We start from the raw sequence: 7,160 nt of genomic DNA, 5'->3' as shown, positions 1-7,160 counted from the left end.
ATGCCACGTCCCCACTGTGCTGGGTTTTTTTCATGTATTTTAAAATTGTTGAGCTGAATATGATTAATACCTAAAACTCTATGATGTTTTTATAAATCAAATCAATTTTTGTTTTGTAAATAAAATTCTTTCAGAGAAATAATAATTATTTTTCGTACATCATGTTTTTTCTTTGTTGAAATGTCATATGATTAATTAAAAAGAATTATATAAATGGTCTTAATAATTCTTATTGAGTTGTTTATCTGACAGTAGAATAATTTATTAAAAGAGGAAAATAATTATTTATTATATTAAATTAAACATCACGAAAAATAAGTAAATAAAACACGCATTTATAATTACATAAGTACTCGTACTATTATTATTACATGTATAATAACGTCACATTTTAGGTCCAATAGATAAAAAAAATTGGTTTAAGAAGAACAAGTGAATTGATAAGTCAATTGTTTTTAATAAAATATTTCAAGGACAAGACCCTAAAGACGGAATATTTTTTATAAACGCGTCGTTAGATAATAACACTCTTGACATTATTATAAACTTATTTTAAAAAAGTAACTAAAAACAAATCAATTATTTGTTTACATATTCTAAGGCTATAAATAACTTATACCAAGTATTGCAATTTGATTGCCTAGTAAATAACAAGACTAGATGTTAGAGAAAAAATATTCAGCAACACAAACAGTCCACAAAGCACGATTGTACATACAAATTTTTTAATACAACACAGAATGTTTTAAAAACAATTCTGAGAAAAGGTAAATTACTTGTAAATTAAAAGAGTTGCGTCAAAATTTTAGTTCTCCTATGAATAAAATGAATGATAAATATGTTATTTAGATGAAACAGGCTAACTAATTAATTTATGTGATGTGATGAAACATGTCAAATACATTTTTGAAAATGAATACTCTATTTGTGAAAAAATAGTATGTAACAAATAAGTTTCTTTTATTAAAAAATACCGAGCTTAGATAAAAATTAAAAAATATCTTATTCTTTTTTGTCTTATATAAATTGTAGTAATGGTTATATCAATTAGAAAACTAATTAAATCAATATTTTGTCTATATTATAAAAAATAAATTTGAAATTAGTGACGTAGCTAAAATTTCTTATAGAGAAACATAATAATCTTTTTAAATTTTAAATGTATATTTTGTTTTAAAAATACTTTTCAAACTTTCTCACATCCATCTTAAATTAGTATAATTATTATATAATAATTTTTGAACTTTTGTATAGCAGAAAAATGAATGTACAAATTAAAGTAATGGATATATAGGGTGTTCAGTAAGTTTCTATTGTTCTCAGTGTTTATAACAATTGACCTGTTTCCTGACTTACTGATCACTCAGTATATTTTACTGCATATCGTTGATAAATACGATTATGTATGTTGACTTATGAGAAGGTAAAACGAATTGATTTATGACATTTTTTTAAGTGATCTACATTTTTTTAAATAAACGTCGTAAAAAAATTATTTATGAGGTAATGAATAATTCTAATTTTTCTTTTAGTAAAGCGCAGCGTGTGGTATTTTTAAGCATATTATTAATTTGTATTATGTACTTAACAAATATTTAGTAAAATATTAAAAACTTAAAAATATAGTAGTTTGGTTAATTTGAAATTGTTAATGGCTAAAATAAAATTAGCTGTAATGTCCAATGATTTCCGTAAGAAAATAAATTTTTTTTCTTCTTACTACCACTTATATGACTATTGATGAGTGAATGAGTAACAAAAACAAACAATTTTAAAGGTCCATTTTGAAAAGACTTAACATAAAGGAGTCATTTTTTTACAGCAGTTTAAGCTATCAAAGCTTAATCTTTACTTAAAATTTCAAAAAATATCTTAAATAGAAACCGAGAAATGTTGGTTAAAAAAACCGGGGAAAATGTTTGGTGTAAAGATACGCTATTATTGTTAAAACTTTATCTGGCCCACTACCATGATTAAAGTATTGTAGTCTATTCATAGGTTTTTTCACATGGGGCAGGCTATGGGCGATGGACCTCTAGATGAAAATAAATGCATTGTATAGGTTAGGGGGTGAAAAATGTTCTTACACACATTCACTTCGTCCACAAGACAAAACCCTGAAAACGGCACTAGGTATACCTACCTTTGTTTAATTTTATATATTAGAATAAGATCAAGAGCTTTATGAGTAACATTACTGTTACCTGTTGTATTCTATATCAGTAAGATTTTTTATGGTTCATACTCAAATTTTTGTTTTCTTTGAATACATTCTACGCATTATTGTTTGTATAGCAACGAAACAATAATTAAATGATAAAATCAATTTTTCAGTTAAATTGCTACTGAAACTTTAAGCTTGACCCATATCATTTATATTTTTTATGAATTATTCATGAAATTTGAATAAAATTAATGATCATTTACGCGTAATTTATTATTTTGCTTAATTTTAAATAGAAGGTTTAATTACCTTCTATGTTTCATGTTTGGTTGCTATGAAGTCACTGGGACCTACCTACCTACTAGTGTACTGTTTCTACATAATACATATATTATTTTAGATATTTTTTATTTATTTAATAGTAATTCATTTTTTTCTGATTAATAACAAACTGGTTTTACATTTTACTTTTATGCGAAGGTTCAAAAACCCAATATTTTGCATTATTATAAAGTGTAGGATTTTAAGTTACACGTGGGAGACACGTTTAACTCTGAAAGACAATGTTGTTTTTCTTTAAGGCAATTAGTCAATGATTACTTTTATTTATTATATTAATTTAGTATTATGATGTTTATCAAATATAAAATCAAAAACCTTATCTAGGTAAAGTTATCGGTGCCATAATTTGGGCAAAATACCCTTAAATTTCAGAATAATGGAAATGTCTCAAAAATTAAAATTATTACAAAACAGTTAATATTGATATTTCTAATTTTCACTTAACGTTGAAAAAACTTCTTGAAAACTAAACGAATCATTAGGAACTTTTTACCTTGGTAGAACCATTATTTTTTGATAATTTAAATATTTATGTATTGAGGTTATTTAAGATCATGTCAAATATTTTTGGTTTTATTTCTAAAACTCTGTTTCGTTTAAACTTATGTAAAATAAAAGCTAATACGATGTATTTTAAACTCAAAATAGAAAAACTATCCGAAAATTTAATTTTTAGAAATTATTGGGCAATTGGTCCTAAAAATGATTTAATCTTCGTTAAAAATAGACAATTTTAATGTGTTTTACATAGCAAAGAATCATCTAGATTAATCAAAACTAAATTAAAACTTTTTTGACTAAATTAATATTTTTTTAATTTACAATGAGATTAAAAGAAAAAAAATTCCTTACCGCTTGTTTTCTACAAATAAGTAATAATAAATAATCATAAAATATTAGAATAATAAATTACAGAATTACCATTATAATTTTCAAATTTTAACATTTGTCTATAATTTTTTTTTTTTTTAATCCATATATTTCTATTAAAATTTTATCAATAATAATAAAAATACTTAAAATAAAACTATATTAAAAATTTTTAATTTAAAAATCTAAAAAAAAATACTAAAAAATCGCAGGATCGTATTTCGGCCACAATGTTTCCATTATCAACGCAATTCACATACTGACACCCCGGCGGAAAAAATGGGGGTTAAAAGTGTCGTTTTTAATAACAAGACTTATCATAAAAGGAGTATTTAAATTTTCTACAAAAATATTCTGTTGTAATTAAAGGAGGTTTAGGCAAAACTTGAAAACATTTCAGTTTCATTTTCGAGTCATACTGAACTTAAAAATAAAAACTGTTTTTATTTAAAATCACGGGGATTTTCATAATAATACTGAAGAAAAAAGATTATTTATTTTGATAGAGTATCAAAAATTATTTAAGATGATCCCTATAAAGAAATTAAAAAGAGTATTTAGTAAAATGATAAGGGAGGCAACAAACGTTATCAATAGTTCAAAATTAACAATTGAAGAAAAGTTCAGGTTTTTTTTATTAAAATTTCAAATCCTCAAATAGCTAAACTATATGCTTTGACAAAAATACATAAGCCAGGAAATAATTTAAGACCTATTTAAACCCATATAAAATAAAACTTTTCAAATATACTTTAGTATTAAAAAAAAAAACGATCTAATAACTATCAAATTTCAAAATGTGATATGTCTATTGCATTCTGAAGTATTTATTATGCGAGATTCCCGCTATGCAAAGTTTTTTTAATTAAACATATTATATTTATATTGATTCAATTTTAATATTTTTGTCTTGTTATGATGAAATTATATTTCAAATACTCCTGTTTAGCCATATATCATGAGTAGAACTAAAACGGACTTCAATCAATATTTTTAACGATTCATTATATGATTTACTCAAGCGAAATTTTTTCTTATAAACAAAGTTTCAAAGTCTTTACAAATTAACTGAATTGGATAATCCGTCTCTATGCAAAATGTTGATATTATCGCAGTAGGCTTCGGCTTATGTTATGTAGGTCAACGTTTAATTTTTATTAATCCTGAATGATATGATTCAAAATATTACTACAGTGATTAGGGATCTTATCTCTTCTAAAAGTCAGAAAAAAATAGATTTTTATAATTTATTAAAAAAAAATGTTTTTTATTAAATAAGTAAATAGATATATATATATTTATTTAAAAATAATTATATTATAATATAATATATCATTTATTTTGTTGTCTAGTAACAATTAGTTACTGTCAAGTATATTGTCAAATTTATTTTAGTCAAAAAGTCTTAAACATTGTTAAGTGATGTGTTCTATTAATAAATTATATCATTAAAATAATATAACAGTATGAATTGCTTATAGATTTTTAATAAGGTTTTTACAACGAATAATAAATTTGATACGATAAACTTCGAAGTAAGTAATCTAGTAACCAATAAATTCAAAGGAAATCGTTAGATCTATAGCAACTTTCAAGCAGTAGAGAAAAAAACAAATTTTTTGAAAGAAATGCTGTCAAAGTTACATTTTGTCAAGATAATGTGCAAGATTATTATTTGGGTGAAATAAAAACTTTAAATGAGTCATTGTAGATTAATGAAAATGTTACGAATGAGCATTGAAGGTTTTACGAGTGATAATAATTATCAAAATATCGATTGTATAACTATTATTAGCGAAGGTAATAGTAATGAAGCTTCTGTCAGTTTTGTAAATGATGGTAAACTTTTGAAATTTAATTGTGAGTTTACTTTTTCGGAGATATTATTCCTACAAAATATAAGAGGTTGGCTCGAACTGCTCGTCGCATAAAAGAGTTTGAAAGAAAAAAAATTGAACGAAGCGAAATAAGAGAAATAATTGTACTAATTGAATAAATTTTTTTATTAATTTGGAATAACGGACTTGAAAATGTTTTATTTATTAACAAATATTACAATATGAAATAATGTTTTTTTATGGTAGTCATTAGTTGAATATTTTAGTTAAAAGTTAAGTAATATTTTGTTGTAATGAAAAATAATACATAATAATTAAAATGATGTTATAATAAATGTGATATTATTTAAATACAATAAAAATAAAAAATAATATGATCACCATGATGTTAAATTATGTCAAATTTTTATCATATTAAAGGAAGTAATAAGTACTAAACATTTTTAAATAATTGTTCTTAGTTAATATAAGTGTTAAGGCTTTTCAAAAATACTAATTGTTTAATTAATTTTTATTTTTAACATGAATTGTGTAGAACAAAACTAAGTGTCATACTAGGTTAAAGTGCTTATGAAACTTGCATAACTTTAGGCAATAATGTTATCAAATTAAACATGATATACATATATAAATATATGAATAGTAATTTTTTTAATAGGACCTCTAGAACACATATTTTTATCAGCTAAAGTTTTTATTATATTATTAGTTTTTAATGTAAATAAATCATTTTTCTAAAGTAAATATATTCATTTTTTACTAATTAATGATAATCTCAAAAATTAAAAGTGATAGAAAAAATCTAATTAAACATTTGAAATCAGCGCTAAAATTGGTTTAGAAATAGAATATTTTTGTCTTTGATGAAAAATCAGTTTAGACCAAATTATTTTAAATCATTTTCTGAAATTTTTGCATTAAGTTATTCAGTTTTTATAGACATTTGCTATAGAAGTAACAAAATGTGCAACTACTTTATAATTTTCCGTAAAATTTATAATATTATAAATTATTGGATATGAATTTCATACTAAGTTTAATTACTATATGTAATACTATAAATTACCAAGTATTTATTGTTATATTATACTTATAAATCAAATAACTACTAATCAGTATATAATTAAGAAAACAGGAATTGATGTTGCTTTTGGAATAATCCACCAAATTCTTATAATTGCTCAACATGCACAAATTTGCGTCAAAGTGTTTCTTATAATAGTGATTTTAATCACTGTATCACGATTCTATTGTGCTACCGTTTTTTAATCTATTTCAATAAAGATTTTACGATTAAATAAATTTGAATGCATTAAAAAAACTTGTATGAATATAAAATACAATTTAAATTTCAATTATTTAATTATTCCATTTATTTTGTATATTGTTATAGATTGACATTTATCACTCAACACTATGTAAGATGTTGACATATTTTGATAAACATGAAAGTGAATGACTGTTATTGCATCTCTTATTACGTGTTGCAGTTTTAGTCATTTTTTTTAACGGATCTAACTTTATTAAAATATTTGGTATCATGAAAACATACACATTAAAAATAAACAACTACTGACATGACTGATAAGTTTAAAAAAAATGATATTGACAGATTAAATAAAAGTATTTCATCCTTGACATGTCAAGAGACTCTAACAAGACACATTTTTTAAGTTATTGATTGGTGAATTTAAATCCTTTTCTGGTTACTAAAATATCATAAAAAAGTATACTAAAACATATTTCTGGCTAATAACATATATTCTAATCGTGATCTAAATAATAATTCGACGATAGTTTATTTAATTTGTACGTTAGACTTCTAGTAACTAATTCTGATTATTGAATTTGATCTCATTAGATGATGGGCGTGCTATAAAAATTATCATGATACACATACTCAGTTGTAATGAATTTCTATAGCTAAGCTCATTTGTAACGTTTGG

This window comes from Daktulosphaira vitifoliae, unplaced genomic scaffold (assembly GCF_025091365.1).
Source record: "Daktulosphaira vitifoliae isolate Bord-2020 unplaced genomic scaffold, ASM2509136v1 Scaffold_3, whole genome shotgun sequence".
NCBI lineage: Eukaryota > Metazoa > Arthropoda > Insecta > Hemiptera > Phylloxeridae > Daktulosphaira > Daktulosphaira vitifoliae.
The sequence above is the reverse complement of the archived record's forward strand: the minus strand, read 5'-3'. Positions refer to the sequence as shown.